The 23,386-nt window shown below is 46.0% G+C and overlaps 1 protein-coding gene across 2 annotated transcripts in view; it reads left to right on the forward strand.

The window, feature by feature from the left end:
- Positions 1-23,386, forward strand: part of SFGH (S-formylglutathione hydrolase) — a 160,797-nt gene that overhangs the window by 17,213 nt on the left and 120,198 nt on the right. The window lies entirely within an intron of this gene.

The following is a 23,386-nucleotide window of genomic DNA, read 5'->3' on the forward strand; positions in this document are numbered from 1 at the left end:
CCTGCTTGCTACCATGTGGTACATCACTTCTTGCTGGGCCTTCTCGCGGGCGTGTATTGGCCAGGTGCAGAGGCTCATCAGGAACTTTCTTTGGTCCGGTGGCGACGGGCGGCCCGCCAGGGCCAAGGTGGCATGGGCTGTGATCACCCAGCCGAGGGAGAGAGGCGGCCTGGGCATAGTTGATCCTATTTGTCAGAGCCGAGCTTTGCTTGGCAAGTTGGTGGCTTGTGGCCTCCTACCAGGTGCTGAGCCGTGGAAGGAGTTTCTTGTTTCCAGGATTCTCAGCCGCACTCCTTCTCTTAGCGGCCCCTGGACCCCCAGCATCAGGTGGATCTTTACAGAGCAGCGATCCAGAGGAGTGGGCCTTGGCTTCGAGGAGCGTTTTGCAGCTAGCCTTTTGAGGGCCTGGGAGCATCTGAGGCCGTCACTCTTCCAGACTCCCCCGGGCACCGATGAGGAGCGCCTGAGGCAGCCATTGATCTGGAACCCCTTGATCCGACTTCCCAGTGGTCATATGGCTGGATCGCGATCTCACGTGTCGTGGGGCCCTTTGAGCTCCGGCCTAGCCCAGTCCCTAGACGACTGGATATGTTTTCAGCAGCTGCCTCTAGAGGCTCAGGAGAGGAGACTCAGGGGGATGAGGGGCAGAGAGTTGATGAGGCAGGACATTGAGGCGGCCATCCCCCGGGAGTGGCGGACTCCAGTACAGGACCCTCCACCTCCACAGTGGATGGGCGTCTTTACTCGGCATGAGATCCTTCTAGCGGTCTGTGGCTCAGCAGAGAGAGTCACCCCACTCACCTTAGAGGTGGGAGAGGGAGGCCAGCTTCAGAGGACTCGACTAGTTTTGGATGAGTTCCAGGGTTGTATCTTTCAGAGGGTGCGGGTGGTCGGCTTTCATCAGAGACAGTGGCATGTAGACCCCTCACCGGCCTCGATAGGGGAGGACTATTCTTGGAGATTATGGGCTTGGGACAACAGGCCTGTTATTCGCCTTCAGTGGGATCCAGGCGAGTGGCTTTGGCGAGATCCCTACTCGGCCCCTACCAGCCTAGGCACCCCCTTTTTTCAGTACACAGCGAGGCTGGGGCGACGGATCCAGAGGCACGGGACAGCGGGCACCCCGGCGGCGGCCGAGCATTGGCGGCGACAGGGGCTCTCCGATGCCTTCCTTAGGGACTTCTGGCAGCGCCTTTGGGCCAGCTTCCTGCCCCGGAAGGTGACGCTTTTTCTCTGGCTTACAGCGCATAGAGGACTGGCTGTGGGGGCTTGGCTAGCTTTTGGCAGACACCCAGCGTCCTGCCCTCGGTGCGGCCATGCACAGGAGTCGCAGCGGCACTGCTTATGGGATTGCCCACAGGCACAGCAGGTCTGGCAGTGCGCTCTCAGGATGGTTTTTGCAGGCTCGCCAGGTGAGATGATGGCGACGTGGGTGCGGTGGCTTGGGCCACGGACAGCAGTCCGGCCCTTGGATACGAGGACGTCCCTGGCAGTGTGACCATCCAGGTCTCTGTCAGGGTGATGGCGGTGGTTCCGACGCCAGACTTCTCTTCGGCAATCTCCCAGGAGGGGGACCGGCACAGATGGGAGATGATCAGCAGCATGACGGCTTGGCACATATGGAGGCCATAGACCGCCAGGCGACTCCACCGGCGGAGGTCATACAGGCCCTCTGGGTGGACATCATTCACACCTTGAGAGGACACTGGGGGAAACTTCAGGGCGACTCGGATCGCATGAGAGGTCGCCGCAAGGCGTTCCTCCGCACTTGGCAGCCTGGCCCTTTCCTCATCGCGAGGGGCGAGGATGTCACTTGGCACTACAGGCCTCCAGTTTGGCTCTTCTCACCTCCAGCATGTACTACTAGGTAGCCCCCCCCAGAGAGCGGCCAGCCACGGGGGTGGAGCTCCGATGTTCACTGTGTTTATTATCCCTCCTTGTGAGGTGAGCTTTGTAGCCTTATGGCGTTTTCTCATTAACTAATAGAAGGATCGTTTTTCCAAAAAAAAAAAAAAAGGCAAAAAATAGGAAATCATGCTAAGCATAATAACCTGAGCTACCTTAACCCTCACGTGCAGAGGCCACCCTTGAGCTTTCCAATACACAAATTTATCCGAGATCCGAGCAGAAATCCAAGCAAGAAGCGCTTGGGGGTCCACATCCACACCCACTGGATATCCAAGATGATGAAAAATGTCTCCTATATGCACCACACGGCCTTGCCACCCTAATGCCTCAAGATCAAATTCCGTGCATACAATGAGGGCTGATTTTGTTGAATTTATTTTCAGCCCAGAAGCCAATGCAAAATTATTCCAAGCTTCCATTGCTCGATCTATATTGGCTTTTTCGGCCCTGAGAAACATAAAAGTGTCATCCGCAAGGGCTTGAGCAACCAATTGCTTGCCATGAGGGAGATGCAAACCAACCACTTCACCATGCGATTCCATCTAGGCGAGATAACATAGGATGAGTGGCAATGGCAAAGAAAAGAGGGCTAAGTGGACAGCCCTGCCGGAGAGAACGGACTCCCTTGCAGCCAGGACAGCCGGCGAGACATCCTCTTGAGGGGCAAGCAAATCTTCATAAAACCTGATGCAATGCTGAATAACCTCAGAAGGTTGAGTAACAAGGTTGCCTTGGGCATCCATCAGCCTAACAATATTCTCACGCATATGTTTTTGATGCAACTTATCATAGAAGCGATGAGATTGACAGTTAGCATCCGGCAAAGCATCAAGACGTGCAAGTAGTTTAAAGCGAACATATTGTGCTTCCTGCACCCTAGATAGCTCCTTTTTTAGCCATTCTATGGCATCCACAACTTCAACATCCATAGAGTCAGTAAACATGAATGCCTGCAAGCCCTTTAAAAGCGACTCAAGAAGAGCCACATGCTGTTTTTGTATTGAGGCATTAGCAAGACCATAATGCCGCGCTCATTTCCGAGTGTTGGTAAGGAACACTGGCCAAGCATGATAATCAGCCATGGACACTCTTGTGGAGAAATGTCGTATCAACTGACGCATATAAACATCAAAAACTTCATGCTCCAAAAAAGTGTGATTTAAGCGCAAAGGCAAGCGTCCCAACAAGCCTTTATATGCATCCACAGGATGATAGACCATTTCAAACACAAGCGGCCAATGATCCGAGAAAACCTGTTGCTGATCAACCATCATAGTAAGAACCTCTGGTAAAAAGAGATCTTGATGTAAAATATACATCCTATCCAATCTAGCATAAGTGCCCCGAAACTGTTGTGAGGCATAAGCGTAACCCCTTTCATCTGGATGCAACCAAGACCACATGTGGACTTCAACATGCTTGAGGACCCGGCCGATAGGGTGGGAGGCAGTCATGTTACAGTGCACGGCACGGAGCTTGCAGCTTGGGACCGGTTTTGCATGTCACTGAGGATCATTGATGCATGGCAGCATGGGGCCTTCTCCCGCTCTCAGGACAGTCTTAGTTTCTCTCGGTCGGATCGCCGCGGCAGGGAGGGAGTAATCTATCACGGATTGATCGCTTTTATGTGAGCGACTGGTTAGGGGAGCGAGGGGGCTCCGTCAGCATTCTCGCTGGCACCTCATTTTCAGATCATGCGCCAGTTATCTTGACATTGGAGGAGAGGACACGGGAGCCCAGCTTGCAGTTGAGTATCCCAGAGAGGGTACTTACAGATCCCACTCTCGCTGAGGACATTGAGAGGATCTGGCATGATAGTCAGTGCTCTGACCAGGATGCAGCAGGCCAGTGTGCCCAGGGACTCATCGAGCTTAGCGCTTTTTTGCACGTTGTAGCTTTGACACGGCTGGGAGAGATTCGCAAGCGGGAGCATCGGCTGAGACGCAGCCTTGCTTCGCTTCAGCGCCTTCAGGAGCAGCAGCCTGCATGTGAGTGGGTGGCGTCCCAGCTGAGCCAGGCACGCCAGGAGGTTAGAGAGGCAGAGGAGCAGAGACATGAGTTTTACTATCGTCGCCAGGCCTCTCAGTGGACGCAGCTTGGTGATAGAGTGACTGGGGAGTTTTTTGAGATCACTGGACCCCGCCATGCTCGAGTAGGAGTCCATCAGCTTGGTAGGCCGGATGGATCGGTAGCTACTGAGCCCGGGGAGATCAGAGCCATTGCCACTGCATTCTATAGAGACCTGCTTTCAGCGGAGCCAGCCACTGAGGATGGGGATGCTTGCAGACAAACTGTGTGGGCCCATGTGCAGAGGAGGGTCACAGATCGTATGCGTACAGTTCTTGGTGCGCCTCTTTCAGAGATTGAGCTTGCCGAGGCCTTGAGGGTCCTGCCGCGACATAGTTGCCCAGGGGAGGACGGACTGACGCCGGCCTTTTTTATGCGCTATTGGGGCCAAGCCTCCGCAGGGGCTTTCAGTATGTTTTGGACACTGGGGTGATGCCACAGAGCTTTTCAGAGGGATTGATCTTTCTTATCCCCAAGGGGGAGGGAGTATCAGATGATATTCGGCATTGGAGACCTATTACGATCCTCAATACTGTCTACAAGGTCTTAGCAAAGGCCTTGAGCTTGAGGATCCAGTCCTTTTTGGGGGAGTTGATTCATGCTACCCAGACAGGATTCGTCAAGGAGCGCAGTATCCTTTACAACATCTTTACTTTCTGGGAGGCGACGGCCCGAGCTAGATTTCTTGGTGAGGACTTGGTCGTGATGCTTCTCGATTTTGAGAAGGCATGTGATAGAGTTGATTGGGGGTTCTTAGAGGGCACTATGCTTCGCCTTGGCTTTGAGCCAGGCTGGATTAGAGGGGTGGCGGCTCTGTATTCCACAGCTCGTAGCCAGGTGTTGATTGCAGGAGGACGGGGGCCGAGTTTTGAGCTGACCAGATCAGTCCGTCAGGGGTGTCCCCTTGCCCCTTTTCTTTTTCTCTTCTTTGCGGAGGCTATGAGCATGTATTTGACGGCAGAGGAGGTTGGTTTGAGAGGACTCCAGCTCCCAGTCCGGGGGGAGGACCTGCTCGATGCTGAGTTTGCTGACGACACGGGCTTATTTTTGCATGGCCAAGAGGCCAATCTTCTTCGGGCAAAGCAGTCGCTCCAGGTTTTTAGTGCAGCTTCGGGAGCATTGATCAATTGGCGCAAGATAGTGGCCTTTTGGATCAGCAGCGCTCCCACTCCGGCATGGTGCCCGGACCCCGGTTTTAGATGGATTCCTCCTGGCACAGCAGTGCGGTATTTGGGATGCCAGATTGGACTAGATTTGTCACCTGAGCAGCAGATTGCTCCGCTTCTTCTGAGCATTCGGAAGAAGCTTTTGTATTGGAGTACAGCTCGACTATCCTTGGCTGGGAGGGTGGTGGTGGCAAATCAGTTGCTGTGAGCGACCATGTGGTACATTACGTCTTGCTGGATCTTCTTGAGCTCTTGTATCAGCCAGGTACAGAGGCTGATCAGGAACTTTCTTTGGTTTGGGCGGGACGGTCAGCCAGCTCGGGCAAAGGTTGCATGGGCAGTTATTACACTTCCGTTGGCTCAGGGAGGCTTGGGCATTATAGATCCAGTCGATCAGAGTAGAGCCTTATTGGGGAAGCTTATTGTTCGGGGGCTGCTTCCAGGCGCGGAGCCGTGGAAAGAGCTTCTCTTGCAGCGGCTGCAGGCTCGGGCTCCCCCAGCAGGGGGCACTTGGGCACCAGAGATTCGCTGGATCTTCATAGAGATGAGGAGGACAGGCCTCAGTAGAGGATGGGAGGACAGATTTGCTTTGAGCATCTTGAGAGCTTGGGAGCTGCTGAGACCGGGGCTCTCTCAGCGACCTTCTTCTTGTGTTGAGGAGCGGGCCAGACAGCCGCTCATCTGGAGCCGAGCGGTTCGCACAGAGCAGGGTCATATGCTGGGTTCTCGGCCTCGTCTAGCCTGGGGACCTTTAGCGGCAGGCCCAGCACGTAGTTTTGGAGAGTGGCAGGCCTTCTGCAGTCTCCCAGAAGAGATCCAGGTGGAGAGGCTGAGTCACTTCAAAGGAGGGTTGATTATGAGGGATGATATTCAGGAGGCACTCTCAGAGGAGTGGTTCACACCTTTCGAGCTAGTGACCCCACGGTGGATGGGAGCCTTTACACAGTTGGAGATCTTGATCGCTGTCAGAGCTTGCACTGAGGATGGCAGATGCCTCTACTATGAGATTCAGGATGAGAGCAGACTTCAGAGAGTGGAGGTGGAGTCGCCTTTGGTTGCAGAGTGCACCTTTCAGAGGATACGGGTAGTGGCCGCCGCTTCTCGGAAGTGGCATATTGACCCCGACCTTGCAGATGTGCTCCCGGATTGGCGCATATGGGCATATGCTGCTCGCCCCTTGGCCCCGGCTACAGTGGGACCCTGGGGAGTACGAGTGGCATGATCCTCATGCATCCCTTGAGGCCACAGAGATCACCTTTTTTCAGTATACTGTTCGACTGGGGCGGCATATTTTGACGGCAAGGAGCATGGTCTCTCCCGCTACAGCGGGACACTGGCAGCTATAGGCACTGTCACAGGAGTTCCTGGAGGATTTTTGGGCCCGGCTCTGGGCTAGTCGACAAGCCCGTAGGATCTCGACTTTCCAGTGGCTGGTTGCTCACAGGGGCTCAGCAGTTGGCACCTGGCTTGCTTACAGCGGTCTTCCGGCGGCCTGTGTCCGATGCGGCCACCCTATGGAGACACAGAGACATTGCCTATGGGACTGCCCTCAGGCGCATCAGATTTGGCTGCGGATGCTGCGTATTCTGGCCCCCCTCTGTCCAGAGGGTATGTTTACGTGGGGTGCCGCTGCTTGGTCGACTTCGTCAGGGCCTGCTATGGGCTATGAGATGGAGCAGGACAGTCAGGCCATCAGATTCATTAGGGGCCAGCCTCACCTGGTTCCGTCTCACCGGATTTCTCGTCCGCCAGCTAGACACAGGAGAGGGATCTACGATTATCAAAAACTCCCAGAGGTAAAACTTTGAACTGACAGTCGGTCACATTACCATCTAGTTTGAACTGGATAAGATCTGTCTCATGGTGAGTGAAAAGAGTCTTCCCACTGGCCAATTCAACTTGCATAGGTTTCCCTGATTTCTGTTCTAAGACTACCTTACGCAAGCATCCAGGGGAAATGAATGAATGAGAACTGCCTGAATCAATCAAAAGCTTAAAAGGCTTACCCTGATACTCTGCTGGAGTATGGATGACGGAGAACTGCTGGTTAGGCCCTTGATTTTCAATTGCAGCATAGATCTGCCCTTTTTCCTCTTCTACTACATTTGAAATTGTGACTGCTTTGGCTGCTGCAGTCTGAGGTGGAACTCTTTCTCTTTGGTTGCCCCAGTTCTGGGAAAGAGTTCTGAGATTACTCTGGACAGAGGCAGATGGCTGAGCTGGAGTTCTTCTGGGGTTTCCCTGGCTTGGGCGAGACGGACCCTAATTAAACAGGTATGAAGGGGTTGGTCTCTGAACTTGGGATCCTTGACTTCCCTGTCTCTTTGACATGGCAGGAGTCGGGCAGTCTTTTAACTGGTGACCAAAACCCTAGCATCCAAAACATCGGTTTTCAGTTCTGAGCTCATCCCTCTGATTTCTTGAAAGAGGTGGGGCTCCTGAGAAAGTATTCTGGGGGAAGGGTCTTCCTTCACTTCTGAATCTTCCTGCATCCTGATTCTGATTCGGGCCTTGTTGCCTCTTTGGGGGTGGAAAGTTTGAAGTACTTTCTTGGGCTTGGAATCTTTTAAAGTTAGAGGGTGCAGGCTTTGGCAGGACCTTTACTACAAAGGCTTTGGCAAAATCTTTTGCCATTCTTACTGTTTCAGCCATGGACATTGGCTTGGCATTTTTGACCAGTGTGTCCAAGGGTTCGTTCATTCCACGAATGAACCTGGCCATGAGTTGTTCTTCATCTAGAGGTGGTGAATATTTGAGTAGAAGAGCAAAGGCCTGGTGATATTCCTCGATGGTTTTGCTCTCCTGCTTTAGCTCTAAGAATTCGTTCATTTTGGTTTCCAAAAATCCAAGAGGACAAAATCTCTTTCTTAGATAGGTTTTTAGATAATTCCAGGACTGAGTATTTCTGTCCAGACGGTTGGTGTCACAGTGGTTCCTCCATGCTACCCTGGCTGTTTCCACTATTTTCAGCCGGGCAAGAATCATTTTGCTCCGCTCATTGTAGCCTGTGACGTCAAAATACTCTTCCATGGCTTCCACCCATTTCTCCACAGCCTCGCCCAGGTTCTCCCCTTCTCCTTTGAAGGGTCCTGGCTGAGTTCTATGAAGAGCCTTGCGAACATCAGGGTCAAGCTCGTCATCTTCAGAGACAGGGTCTGGCTGACGGCCACGGTTTCCTCGTCTCATGATTCTGCCAAAAAATTATATATAATTAAATTTTTATTTTGATATTATCCACGAGATCTTAAGACTTAAGAGGTTCGGAAAACAATTTCTTAAACAAGACAATGATCTTATTGGAGATCTATGACATATGTCCGATAACAGATTTTTCTTTATCAGATCGTCCGTAAATAATCACTTATACAAAAGGAAATTTTTCTCCGGAAAACATTTCTTTATTTATATAAAAGTTACAATATGTACATAGAGCAGCTCGGCTCCAGAATCACTGCCTCAGACGTAATCGTATAAAGAAGCGAAACTGTGAAGAAGTCATACCATGGTACATACGATTCATCACACAAAGAGGTGCTGTAATTCTATTCCTAGGGATAAAGCGGCTAAGAAGTCTAAAAAGTCGGCATGAAGTTCTAAAGTTCTTGGTTGAATGATCAAAGAGCTGAACATGCTGAACAAGCCCTAGTCTTATCAGAATCATGGCCAAGGAAATATTTTGCCTGAGCCTCCGACGCTGACTGGTACTGACATTAATGCACCGTCCTCCATTGAACCACATATACCGACGTCGCTCAAGAGGATCAGGAAAGTAAAGACTCTCAAAATGGCGAGCGAGTCTCACTCTGCTCATTCGGGTCATCGCAGAGTTGATGAGGTGATCAAACGCAAAAGCTATCATATCCTGACTCTGAGAGAGTCCAGGAATTCCAGATAGGTTTGGGGTGTCCATCTATAGATTTATAAGTTTTCAATTTTTGAAGTTCATTCACATAGTATTAACAAGTGAAAAACATTTCTTTCCCAGATTTCTATAAAATTTTTTTTAGGTAATTTCTGCTCTGATACCAACTGTGAGATCCCTCTGTCCCCTCCGCGCACCGGACTCCCGGTAGCTGACAGCGGAAGCAGCTCCCTCATGCGCGGGGCAGGGTTTCTCACTCGGGGCCTCGCCCACGAATGTCCGGGCACGAGACTAGGCTGGTGGTCACTCCGAAAACCGAAACCGGGAAAATTTTCTATGCCTGGAAAGCGGGGACGATTCCACCTTTTTGAATTTTTCTTAACAAGTTTTCTAACGAGATCAAAATCTAAACTATCCTCCACCTGAATAAGCCAGATAGAAGGAAACTATCACTGATATAATTTGATCATCTGAGCAATTCAACGCTTTTTTCCTAATCAAGATTAGGCACAGCCGTGGATCCACTCAATCGAGAAATTTATCAGGGCATTAACTATCTACTCGAAGCCTAGCGTAATCCTAAGATTTTTCAGTTTGATTATTAAAACTCCATGATTCCAGCCTAATCCCATCCAGTCCATGGGTTAGCCACCACCCTACCACTGGAATCGGTGGAACCAAACAAGTACTCACCCACCCATAATTGAAATGCCTTTCTTAACTTTAGCTTTAGAAAACAGATACGCACACACTCCTCTTTAAAACTTTAATAAAAAGAATCCATTGACAAACAAATTACTGGTTACACATGTCATACTTCAAAATTTCCATTGAGTCTTTGTTTCTCACAAAACAGTATCACTCTGGACTCTCCGTTGAGACCAGCGAGTCAACAAAGAGATCCAGTGATAGATTACAATAACATTGGTCTGTCATACAATATCTTCCTCGACATACGAATGGGTGTCCTCGGCACCGCGAGCTCGTGCATCGCCTGGTCAGAACCCTCCAGGATCCTTCTTAGGTGTCCTGGCACTTCACTCAGGGACCGCTTCGTCGACCCTCGTCCATCATATCAGAAGCGCACCATTTTAACCATACCGAGGCTGGACCTCGGCAGGCTTTGCCGCCTGAGCTGTCCCTCGAACACTCCCCGCCAGCTGTTGCAACCGAACTTCCCTTAGATAAACATATATGCCAAATGCTCCCTCCAGCATTCTGGCGTAAGACAGTCTTTTAAGAAAACAGGATTTCTATGCAAGTTTTGTTTTGATTTTTGTTTGAAAACCATGAATAATCTTAAATTCCTATCCCAATACTTCTAGATCCAGGTCTGAATTTCAAACAGAATTCCTCGAATTCTGTTAACTTGATCCTCAGATCAAAATCAAAAGTCTTAACTAGTGTCAGATTCGGTGGGTATTTTGAGTGCATTTTTTCTGAACTGATCACATCGTCATTGACGAAGGGATTAGGTCTTGGTCAATAGTCTGAATCAGAGTTTGGGTGGTCTGGAAAGGTTCTTCCTAAACTATCTTTCTTGAAAGGTACTGTTTCAATTTCTCTTTTTCTAAGTTTCGTTCGACGAATATTTGCTTACAGATTTCTAAAACATGGATTTCTTAAAAGGAATAAAATAATCATTTATCTCGATCTCCGACTTCGATAGTTTAATTGAATTTTCTCATTACCATCTTAGTGAATATGAAATGATAGAATTTCCTCTCAAATATTATCTATCTATTCATTTTTCTAATTTTTACGAAAATTAACAGAAGATTAAAGAGAATCCTTATTTAATTATATTGATTCTATATGCATCTAATTATGCAAAAAATTCAATTCTGATGAAAGTCGCACTTTTATCATCATAAAAAATTCATTTATGGTGAAAATCACTCTTTTAATAAAAAATATATTTTATGCACCCATTTATGCATAAAAAATTATTTATGATGAAAATCACACTTTTAATATAAAATAATATCTTTTATGCACCCATTTATGCATAAAAATTATTTATGATGAAAATCACACTTTTAATATAAAAAATATCTTTTATGTATCCATTTGTGTATAAAATCATTTATGATGAAAATTGCACTTTTAATATAAAAAAACATATCTTTTATGCACTTATTTATGCATAAAAATCATTTATGATGAAAATCACACTTTTAATATAAAAAAATATCTTTTATGCATACTTCTATGCATGAAAATCAAATATGATAAAAGTAACACTTTTATAATAAAAATTAATCTTTTATGCATACTTCTATGCATGAAAATCAAATATGATAAAAGTAACACTTTTATAATAAAAAAAATAATCTTTTATGCATACTTCTATGCATGAAAATCAATTATGATAAAAGTAACACTTTTATAATAAAAATTAATCTTTTATGCGTACTTCTATGCATGAAAATCAATTATGATAAAAGTAACACTTTTATAATTAAAAAAATAATCTTTTATGCATACTTCTATGCATGAAAATCAATATGATAGAAGTAAGACTTTTATAATAAAAAAATAATCTTTTATGCATACTTCTATGTATGAAAATCAAATATGATAGAAGTAACACTTTTATAATAAAAAAAATAATCTTTTATGCATACTTCTATGAATGAAAATCAAATATGATAGAAGTAACACTTTTATAATAAAAAATAATCTTTTATGCATACTTCTATGCATGAAAATCAAATATGATAAAAGTAACACTTTTTTAATAAAAAAATAATCTTTTATGCATAAAAATAAAATATAATGAAAGTAATACTTTTATAATAATACTAATTTTCTTTTATACAAATAATCAAAATGCATCTTCTATGCATGAAAATGATACTTTAGAATATAGAAACCATAAGGATTGCTCTTTTAGAATAAATAAAAGATGAAATTTATTTCACTAATTTTCAAAAATTTCGCCATAACCTCCTTTGTATGGCTGACCATTTTTTAATTTTTAAGTCTCTAAAATTAATTAAAAGTGCACCAAGAGTATTGAAATTATTCTAAAGTGAACATTTTTCTACTTATTTAAGATAAACATTATATAAAACTTGACTTTAATCATTAATTATTCACCTAGGATAGAGAATGGTTGAATTTACTAGAGAAGAGAGGGGAATGCCTTTTGTAATGAGGCATAACATCACTTGCAATTTTAGAGAAGACAAAAAGCATAAAAAATCATAAAAATCATAAAATAAATGGAAAAGAGAAGAATCACCAACTTACTAATAAATTTGAAAGCTTTCCTTTGGCTTGACGGTTTGAGGGTTCAACTCTTGTTTGAGACAAGAGTGGCCACCAATCTTCTAGAAGAAGGAAGGTCAAAAACTAATGAATTATGAATACAATTCACTGTTTTTGGCACTTGGGAGAGACAGGGTAACAGTGCAAAACACTATTGAGTTTCAACAAAGGGGAAGGCTTCTATTTATAAGAAAAAATGAGCTTCTAACTAAGTCAACTGATTCTAGAATTTTTCAGATCAGTTTGGTCAATTTTTGACCATTTTTAGGTCAGTTTTACTCACTTTTTGGATCTAGTTGAAACAGGAGAGATAAAAATATCCCATTATTTGGGAGTTTAAAACTCATTCAAGCATGTGAAATAGACGTCTCCTTCATGAGGGGAATTCCCCTATGCAGAGGTGTCAAAAATGTATCATTTCACCTAAATATCTCTCTTTTTTAACTATTAACCTTGTCCTTAGTCAACTCTTCATCTTATGTGAGTATTTACTCATTTTTGGGAGATTTTTCTTTTATTCTTTTATTTATCTCCTTCTTACATTTGGATGAATCTTATTGGTCCATAGGAACCTTAATTTAAAATTTCGAAAAAATCTTCACCCCTAGGATAATGCCTCTTGAACAAATTATTATACTTAATTTCTAACGCACCTTCTGAAAATCTTTTTGAACTTCTGTTTCAGGGAAACTTATTTTAATAAGATGAGATATTTTTCTATCCAAAAATATTTAAAAGCTGAATTATCACTCTCTAGAAGATTTTCTCTCTCTAGGCCAAAAATGGTAGAAACAAGATCTTTTATATTTCTGAAGAGGGATTTGATTACAGGGGAAGATGCTGGACATCTTGAGAGGCTGGGGAGGAATCTTACAAAGCCTATCTTCGGGCCAAAAGAGGCATCATTGCAGAAGAATGTAGAGCCACCAGGTTTGCTTCACGTGGAGGAAAAAGGGAGGCCATTCTTAGGCTTGCTATCTCAGATGTTGCCTCTGTAGGTCAAGTAAGAAGACACAGAGATCGGAAGATCATCATATTGACATCATGCGACGAAGTTCATTAAGTGCCGTGGGATCTTTGTGGAGCAAAGTTGAAACAGAATCCTTTGAAGCATTGAAACTTTATGCTAGCAAAGGATCAGTGTTGGTTATTCTAGACCTTTTTGTGGTTGAACATGATGAAGATTGCATTGAAGCAGTCTTGAATCAAGAAGGTCATACTGTGGCCTATGAACATCAAAGACAACAAGGTAGCAAATGCATTATCTCGGAGACCCCATGAGGTTTCTATGGATTACTCTAAGGATTTTACTTTGATGAAGGATCTTTATGCTACCAAAGAGGACTTCAAAGATGTTTTGGAACAAATTATAGAATGAAGATTTGGTGCCTTTTATGTCATCAAAAAGGGTTTTTTTTCTTACGATGCAAAACTTGATTATGTGTAACAAAGAATTTGAAGCCAAAAGTGATTGAAGAAATGCCATGCTCCACCTTACGTGGGCATAGAGGCATCTTGTCTACAACTCAAGCTTTGCAGAGCTACTTCTATTGGCCTAGCATGAGAATGGACATTAAGTTATATGTTTGAGAATATTTCGTTTGTCAAATGGTCAAGTTTGATCGACAAAAGCTAGCAGGATTATTGCACCCATTGAATGTTCTATGGAAGAAAATTGTCATGGATTTTATCTTTGGATTACCAAAGTCAGGGAATGATGGCATACATGTTATTAGTTGGACCGTTTAGATCATTGGAGGATATATAATGCCTTCCATGATAGTTTATGGAAACCATGTACAAGGTTACCCCTGAGGAGCCTGTTTTGAAGGATCCACGAGGGATGGAAGAGCCAAAACATTTTCTTTTTCATTCTCTGAGAAAAAGAGGAAAGACAATGGTCAAAAAGTTCCTCTTGGAATTTGAGAATTTTTCGCTATTGGATGCGAGAAAAGCAGGGTTGTTTCCGTACGGCGCACGATGTCTTATCGTACGGAATAATGTATGGTACGATACTGTCAGAAAATGTAGCGGAGATGAAGACAAAATCTGAGAACACAAGAGCAAGTGCAGAAAATAGACAACAATGGAGAGAGAGGCGTGTAACTCTACTCTATATACACAAGAAGAATCCTGAATACAAGACACAAAATGACAAGGGGCTGTGGGGCCATTTTATATAGCCCTAATACTACAGTTGGCTTGCTCATGGGACAGCCGACAGACTCTATATCTCCAAGACCAGCATAAACACTAGTCGGCCAGCTGCAGGGAGCATCAGAGGTGTCCATGACCTGTCACATACAGTCGGCCACCTCCAGTAAACACACAGATGCAGTCGGCCAAGATCAAGGTCCTCCTGCCACCACATGACTGCCACCTAAGCCACAAAAAAAATAGGAAAAATGGGAAAAAAATACGGGGAGTGAGGAAAAATGAGAAAACACCTGAAAGGGCTTCTAACACCCCCTCTGAGCTCCTGGCTGTGAAACCATCCCCAGGGAGCTGAAGTGCCGCCGGAGCAACGCCTGAGATAGTGACTTCGTGAAGAGGTCCACCGCACTGTCTTCCGTTGAGCAGAACTCTAGCAAGATGTCATTAGCAACAATCTTTTCATGAACAAAGTGCCTCCGGATGACCAAGGATTCCACCAGTGGAAACCCAATCCTACCAAGTAACCTCTGCAACCTCACCACCTCACAAGCAGCACCACAAGCTGTGAGGACAAAAGAAAACCAAAGGACCAAATATATGAAAGATCAGAGTAAAACACACAGCATGCAATGGTGATGTGAATATAAAAGATGAAGTCGAGTACAAGGAGTTCTATGTGAGACTCCGAATAAGCAGAGAGAGCTGCTGTCCCATAAAACGCAAATAGCAGGGCTGGAGTGACCTTGATGAAAGCGTTGAAAAAGAGCCTGATATAAGAGTCAAGACTGATGGGAGCCTGAAGTAAGGCTGCTGATGTAGGCAGCGAAAAAGACTCTGATGAGGCTTAATGTAGGCGGCCAAAATCTGGCGGCCAAAACCTGCAGCAGTTAACGCTGCCTGCTGTAGGTGGGCAATACCAACAGTGGTTTTAACGGTGCAAGAGAACCTTCGAACCTGCTGTAGGCGGGCGATACTAGCAGTGGTTTAATGCTGCAAGAGGATGTGCGAACCGGGCGATATCAGCAGTAGTTTAACGCTGACCAGCAGGAGATGGCGAGGCAAACTGTGCGATGAAACGCAAAGCGTGAAGATCGCAAGGTGCCAAGGATTTCTCGTGGGTTGATGGTTGACAAAAGCAAGTCGAGACCCTTATATTTATATAAGGTGTTTTTATTTGGTCGGCCAGTAAAGAAGCGGGAATATTTTCACACCCCCCCTCTCACACCAAAAAGGGATCATGAGAGAAGATGAGGGGAAAAAAAATTTGGTTGTCGAAGATGAGGATTTCTGTGTGTGACCAGGCATTTGGGAATGAGAAGTACTGGAAGAATGCCATAATGCAAGAGGTTTTCACATGCATGAATGCCCATTTTTGGGTTTTCATTCATACATGCGCCCCAAACACAAAACAGAATGCAGTGCAGAGGGAATGCAGGATGGAAAAAAATGCGATGTAGTGGGTTTTCACAGGAGCTGTGCCCTCATGGGGTTTTCATTGACTCGTGCCCGATACAAAAATGGTATAAAATGAAGGGAGAGGCAGATCCCCCTCTCAATGAGCGGAGGGTGATGGTGGTGGACCGATGCCAATCCGATTGCAAAGACGCTCGAGAATGGGGCGGTTGACGGACTTCGTAAGGATGTCTGCTTGGTTGTCTGCCGTGGAAATGTACTGAAGTCGGATAGTACTAAGCTCAACCTGTTCCCTGTTAAAGTGAAAATGGACACCCACGTGCTTGGTATGGTTAGAAAAAATAGGGTTGCGAGCAAGGGCAATCGCACTCTGACTCTCGACAAAGATGGTAGAGGCGGTGTCGATGGAGACGCGCATGTCGGAAAGAAGTTGACGAAGATACATAACCTCAGTGGTGGCATCATAGAGGGCTCGGTATTCGGCCTCTTCAAAAGAACCTGCAACAGTGTCCTGCTTTTTGCTAGACCAAGAGAAAGGGGCAGATCCGAGGGAGAACAAATAACCACCGTGAGAACGTCGGGAATTGAGATCACCAGCCCAGTCGGAGTCCGTGTAACCGTGCAAGGTGATCCCATGACTGTAGTGAAGGCCATACAAATAGGTACCTGCTAGATAGCGAACAACCCTCATGGCTGAACTCCAATGTGGCTCCTTGGGAGCATTGAAATACTGACTTAAAATGGATGTGCAATAGGATATATCAGGATGAGAATTTGTGAGCTAAATAAGTTTCCCAACCACCTGTCGATAGGCTCGCTCTTCATGTGGAGGTGAGTCCACTGCCTTTGACAGTTTAACGGTGGGATCCAATGGGGTGGCCACGGGGATAGCACCATCAGGAAAATAGGAAGTAATGAGTTGGAGACAGTATTTCTGTTGAGACACGAAAATACCATCAGGATGTTGGATCACCTCCATGCCAAGGAAATATGAGAGAAGACCGAGATCAGTCATCTCAAAAGTTTGTCTAAGCTGTGCCATGATATCAACCATTTTGGCTTGATGGGAACTTGAAATAATGAGGTCATCGACATACAGGACAAGGTAGCAAACCATCACATGATTAGTGTGACTATAGAGATTGTGGTCACAGTGTGATGGGTGAAAACCTTGGCTGTGAAAAAATTTGTCGATGCGATGATACCATGCCCGGGGTGCTTGTTTAAGCCCATAAAGAGCTTTATGTAGGCGAAAGACTTTGTCCTCAAGACCAAGGAGAGGGAAAACCCGGAGGTTGGTCAACGTAGACCTCCTCGTTAAGAATGCCATTTAAAGAGGCACTCTTAATATCCATCTGATAGATGGGCCATTTATGGTGAGTAGCCAGATTGAGTAAAAGACGAATTGTGGTCATTCGAGCAGTGGGAGCAAAAGTCTCGTCGAAATCCTTGCCTTCTTTTTGGCGAAAGCCTTGCACAACAGGCCGGGCTTTGTATTTGTCCAAGGTACCATCGGCTTTAAATTTGGTGTGGAAGATCCATTTGGTTCCAATGACCTTCTTATGATGAGGGCGATCCACAAGGGACCACGTGCCATTACGGTCAATGCTTTCGAGTTCGAGTTCCATGGCCTGTTTCCAGGATGGAATTTAATAGCATCTTTCCACGAAGTTGGCTCATCATGTGCCACATTGTCTGCGGAAAAAACAGAAGCAAATGAGGCACGAGGGGCGAGTCTGGTGAATCGATGAGGACCGTCCAAAGGGATATCAAAGGGAAGTATACCGGAATCACGCATGGTTTGTTGATACCAGTGAAGTAAAGGGTCCCTGGGTGGTTGGTGAGAGGAGGAAGCCTCCTCAAGAGGTGGAGTAGGAGGTAACTGATAGGGTTCATTTGGCATAGTCTGAGATTCTTGTTCAGTTGGTATGGGCAGCGGAAGGCAAAGTAAGTCTCGCTCATCAAAGACAATGTCTCGACGAACGAAAACTTTGTTTGATCGCAGATCAAAAACTTTGTAAGCTTTTGATTTAGAAGAGTAACCCACAAAAATGAGCAACTCACTCCTTGGCTCAAGCTTGCCCCTTGTATCATTCGGAGTGTGAGTATATGCTCGACATCCAAAGACACGGAAATGGGAAATGGTTGGCTTTTCGCCAAAGAAAGCTTCAAATGGGGTCTTGTGGGGAACAACAACCGTGGGGCAACGGTTCAGAAGATACACCGCAGTGTTGACCGATTCTGACCAGAGGCGTTCAGGCAGCTCAGCTGCAAAAAGTATGGAGCGTACCATATCCATGACTGTTCGGTTCTTGCGCTCGACCACTCCATTCTGTGAGGGAGAGTTGGTGGAAGTGAGTTGACGTTGAATACCACGATCTTGCAAGAACTGAGAAAATTGATGGGAGATAAATTCACCCCCATTGTCACTACGAGCAGTCCCAATTGAGACGCCCATTTGATTTGTGACTAAACGAACCCATGTGGAAAAATATTGGAAAGCGTCAGATTTATGCTTTAGAAAATATACCCGCATGTATCTTGAATAATCATCAACAATCAGCATGTAGTATAGAGATCCATTCAAGGAAGGGGTTGGGGATTGGCCACTCAAGTCGAAATGAATCAACCAGGGGATTCCCGAAGCCTGATGAGTAGCATGTTGTGGGAATGGGGAGCGATGTTGTTTACCGAGTTGAGAGGGCTAACAGACATTATTTGTCAGTTTGAGGCTGGGTATACCTTCAACTAACTTGTCTCGAGATAGCTCATAGAGAGTGGAATAGGGTAGATGACCATAGCGAAAGTGCCACAGTCGTTCAATGTCAGAGGGAGCTTGGGTCACATAGGCCCGAACCCGATGAAAATCCGAGTCAACAGAAGATGGCTCAGTTAGAAAAGTGGACATTCGGTACAAACCATCCTTCTGAGCTTGTCCTTTGGCAACAACAAGACCAGTAGTTTCATCAATTACCTCAACAACTCGTTTGTTGAAGTAAACACCACGATCGAGTTGGGTAAGCTGGGAGACAGAAAGAAGATTGAGACCTAAATTAGGGACAAGATAGACATTGTCCAAGGTAGCCTGGTTGGAACCAGTGTTAGTGTCAAATAAGACAGTGCCAATGGATTTTATGGGCATCATTGTGTTTCTTCCTTTTTGTGGAGTGATGGCGGTAATCAATCTTAAGGGTGACCTGAGCAATATTGGCTGAAGGGCCAGGATGAGGTGTGATGGAAGACCAGTCTCTTCAGGAGTGGTGAAAGAAACGGACTGGGAAGGTGGGGCGTAAGCAACCTGACTATTAGCTCGCCAGTGGGAGGAACGTGGCCAAGTAGAACCATTTCCTTGTTGTTGGGTCTTTGGAGGGGAGCTTGGTAGAGTAGGTGCTGGATTGCCACCCCCTTTGGATCGCCAATTTGGGGTATTGCTACCACTTTGGTTGTTTTGGCTGGTGGAGGTAGTGGGGGTGGAGTTGGTGCCTCTATTGTCCTTGTTTTTAAAAACACACTCATCCTCAACATGGCCAGGTATTTGGCAAGAAGTGCAAAATCTATTCTTTTTGGGAATATTTTGATAGTAGGGAATTGGTGTGGAGGCAGGATTTTTGGAATCAGTGTGGTTGCCGGTAGATTTGCCTTGATTTCCTAAGTTGTTGTTCCCTTTCCCTTGATGTCCTTTTTGAGTAGAGCTTGTATTGGACACAAGGGCCCCCTCTTGAGTGGAGGCAGAGGATGACTTCCTGGGATGAAATTGGTCATGCAATCTAGCGAAACGCAAGAGTTGGCATTCACACTCATATAGGTTAGGCATAGGCGCTAAACTAATGGTCTGTGTGACAAAAGTAATGAAGCCAGGAGGCAACTTGTTTAGAAGAGTGATAACCTGATCTTCCTGGGACTTGGCAGAGCCAGTTGGTGACAAACTCGGTGTTAAGGCGCCGATATTGAGCCACTTTGACGGTCAGGTCATCCCCTTCTTTGATAGAGAAAATTTGAATTTGATGCTCAAGATCAATGCGACGTGTACGATCACGTGCGGCATCTCTCTCTGCGAGGTGTGCCCATCACGTACGATCTCCATGTACAACACGTAGCGCATGGATTCGACTCCTACAGCCAGCCCACGGAGAGAAGCACCACACCATACGATGATGACCCACAACCAAAACCTGAGAGTTCGCCACACGCCACACCTTCAAACCTGCGATCCCAAGGTGATGCGCCACACACGACGATGACCCACACCACCCTCCGCCTTTTTATAAACATGCGATTCAAATCGCTTTTCTCAAAAAGCCAAAAGCAAATATTAAAAACGCATGCCTCCATTTAAAAAAAATATTATTTTAAACCATCAAAGGTTTCAAGAGGATGAAGGGAACCTTGGGAAAGCTTCCCTTATGGTTCAACTTGAGAAAGGAGGGCTGAAATTGTTACTACCGTGTGTTTTCCCTCTCGACAACAAGTAGGTGGGCACGGGCACGGACACGGGATGGACAGTGTGAATAGGCATCAGTTGGATGTGAAAAGGAAACTCATGTTGGTGGCCAGCCCAAGTGTGAAAGGGGACAAAAAGGAATTTTTAAGTTTATAAGGTTTTTAAACCTTAGAAGGCTTAAAATATTATTATTTTTGAAGTATGCATTTTTGCTATGTTGCTTTTGGGCTTTTTGGAGAAAAGCGAAGTAAATCACATCCTGGTTATAAAAAGTGAAGGTGGCGGAGATTCTGGTGTGGATTATCATTGTGTGGCGCATGGAGCAGCGGGCGCATCCCCTTGAGGTAGTCGCCGAGTGGAGTCAGCACAGCTACGCATGGGATACCTGGCAGGTGACCAGGCGGCTACCAGGCTGAGGCGCAAGGGCTACAGGCGCCGGGTGTTGCTGCTGCTGCGCATATGGTGCTGCTAGGCGCTGCTGCGCATGGGCTATTACAGGCTGCTGTGCGCATGGTCTACAGCAGGCGCTGCTATGCATGGGCTCCAGACATGCTGCTGCGCCTGGGCGCCGAACAGGTGCTGCTATGCATGGGCTCCAGGTAGGCGCTGTTGCACGTGGGCTACAACCGGGCAAGGCTGCGCATACATACTGCATCCAGTCGGGTAGCCAGGCAGGTGACCAGGTGCGCTTCATGGGCTAATGCCAGCAAAAGGCGACTAGGTGGCTGTACGTAGGGGTTGCTGTCAGTTGGGCAGCCAGGCGGGTTTCAGGTAGAGGCTGCACGTGTGGAAGACCAAGTGAATGCGCATATGGACTGCAGCTAGCAACAGGAGCTAGGCGGATGCAGGCAGGTTGCATGTGTGGAAGAAGCCAGCAGAGACATCTCAAGGTGACTGTTGGATTGGACAGCACGACTCTATCTCTCTCTTGGAAGAAGGTGAGCTGAAGGAGGCACCGAGGGGCTAACAGCCAAGGGGTTTCTCTCTTTCTCTCTCTCTCTCTCTCTCTCTCTCTCTCTCTCTCTATGCAAACAGGTTTTCTTTATGAGAGTAGGATGCAAAGGATCAAGCTACATATGCACAGGATGATGTTCTTGGAAGAGATGTGTGTTGCTCTTCGACCTGGACCTATGTGTATTTAGGGATTGCTTGACACGTCCTCTATCTTTCTCTCTCTAGGTGTTTGGCACCGTGATTGGATGGTGCATATGTGGATTTATCTGTCATGGAAACAGGACATTGCTCTTTCGAGAAGAAACATGACTTTGTTATCGAGGAAATAGGCCTATGGTTTATGGATACAGGTCTATGGTTTATCAGATACAGGTCTTCGGTCTCATGTGGAAAGCGTCTTTGGATTCATGTGGACAGGTTGTAGTTTTCTCGAGGTTACATGCAAGCTGTGACTATAGGGAAGGACATATGGTTTGGTTCAGCCCTGCTACTGTTTGGGAAAGGGTTTGAGAGATCCATGGTAGCGATGGAGAAGACCTTTTCAAGCAGGGAGGTGTTGTACAGGTGTGCCTTCTCTATGGAATGCTTTGCTGTAATAACGAGAGTTTTCTTTTGGAAATCCTGGGTGAAAGCTTCGAGGGATCCTATTGGTAAAGGATTCGACAAGTTGTACTTTGTACTCAAATTTTGTTCAAGTAAAGAAATACCGCAAGGGGCGCCACTGCGTTTTGGGACCAATCGGTGTCCTTGTACTATTTGCAGGAGCACTCTAGCTCCCCTGTTTGTTTTACTTTTCGAGGTTTCCCATGGGTGATGAAGTGTTTTGTTGCGAATGTTTGTTTCACCGCTCGTTAGATTTTTGAAGGCCGGTTTCAGAAATTAGGATTTTTAGCAAAAAGACCAAAAATTACAGTAATAAAGAGAGCTGTTTTGCTGAATTTCAGTCATTGGGAGTGTGTAGGAGAGTGATTAGCATCCGGAAACACTCTTGGAAGCTTAAGAAACACCTTAGCAAGCTTGGAAATGGAGTTGGGAAGGAGAAAGTGCAGAAAATGCAGCCCAACAGCCCTCATGAAGGAGGCGCCAATCTCTAGAGAGAGTAGTAGTGAGGTGGTGAGTTGTCCAGTGTAGGTGGCAGGCTGGTGCTTTGTGGAGCAAGCTAGAGTGGACACATGGCTGGTTACTCCCTTTTTACAAAGGGGATAAGGTCTAGGCGGTGGACATTGGGTTATGTCCACCTCGGAACATCAGTGTGTGTGAACACCGGGCTGGTCATAATTTATAAGTGAGTTTTGGTCGCCCAAAACTTAATGAATTTTGTACACACTCACTTATAAATTAGTGCTAACTCCGAAGGCTAGGTTTATGACCAATACTTACCACCTGTCACATGCCACATAACCATGTCAGCAGATAGTTTCACACGCATGGTTCGCAAGCGGGCGTCCCCTTATCGGGAACTACACATTGGTAAGCAAGCATGAAAATAGCATGCAATTTCAATTGCAAGCAAGCACATAAAGATGCTATGCAATGCAACATTGGTATGGACAATCCCTGTTCATGAGACTATACCAAAATAGACGTGCTCCAGGCAAGTACACGAGGTACCAGACCCAATGGAACACCAAATCAACAAGCATTTCCGGGCATGTACATGGAGGCACAAGTCCCAACGGAAAGCCAAGTCCATAGTATCACATGAGTGGCATCAATCCCTGGCATATACAACTGCCATGGACACCTGTCCAATGCACATACATAATGAGAAAGCACGGGTGGACCAATTGGGTGGTCAAATGGTGACACCCACACACCCACCTGGCTTCACTTATTACATACTCTGGGACTGTACTTATTACATACTCTGGGACTGTTCTGCTCCAGCCACTATATGGTATTTCTAACCCCTCTATGTGCGCATGGAGTACTTCAGAAACAGGGTCCACCAAATGTATGAAATGCACCCTGTATGAAGTTTTCAAACTCCTTTTCAATGTTTCTCACCTATCAAAGAGGCTCATAAGAAGCTTCCATCTATCTCAATTTGTTGACACCTATGCTCTGGTGGGAATCCCAACATCCCTGCTTAACTTGATCCCACATAGGCTGGTGGCTACCTTTTCTGCTGGCTGAACACACAGTCTT

Source organism: Cibotium barometz, chromosome 20, assembly GCF_041138505.1.
Source record: "Cibotium barometz isolate CiBa-2024 chromosome 20, ASM4113850v1, whole genome shotgun sequence".
Taxonomy (NCBI): domain Eukaryota; kingdom Viridiplantae; phylum Streptophyta; class Polypodiopsida; order Cyatheales; family Cibotiaceae; genus Cibotium; species Cibotium barometz.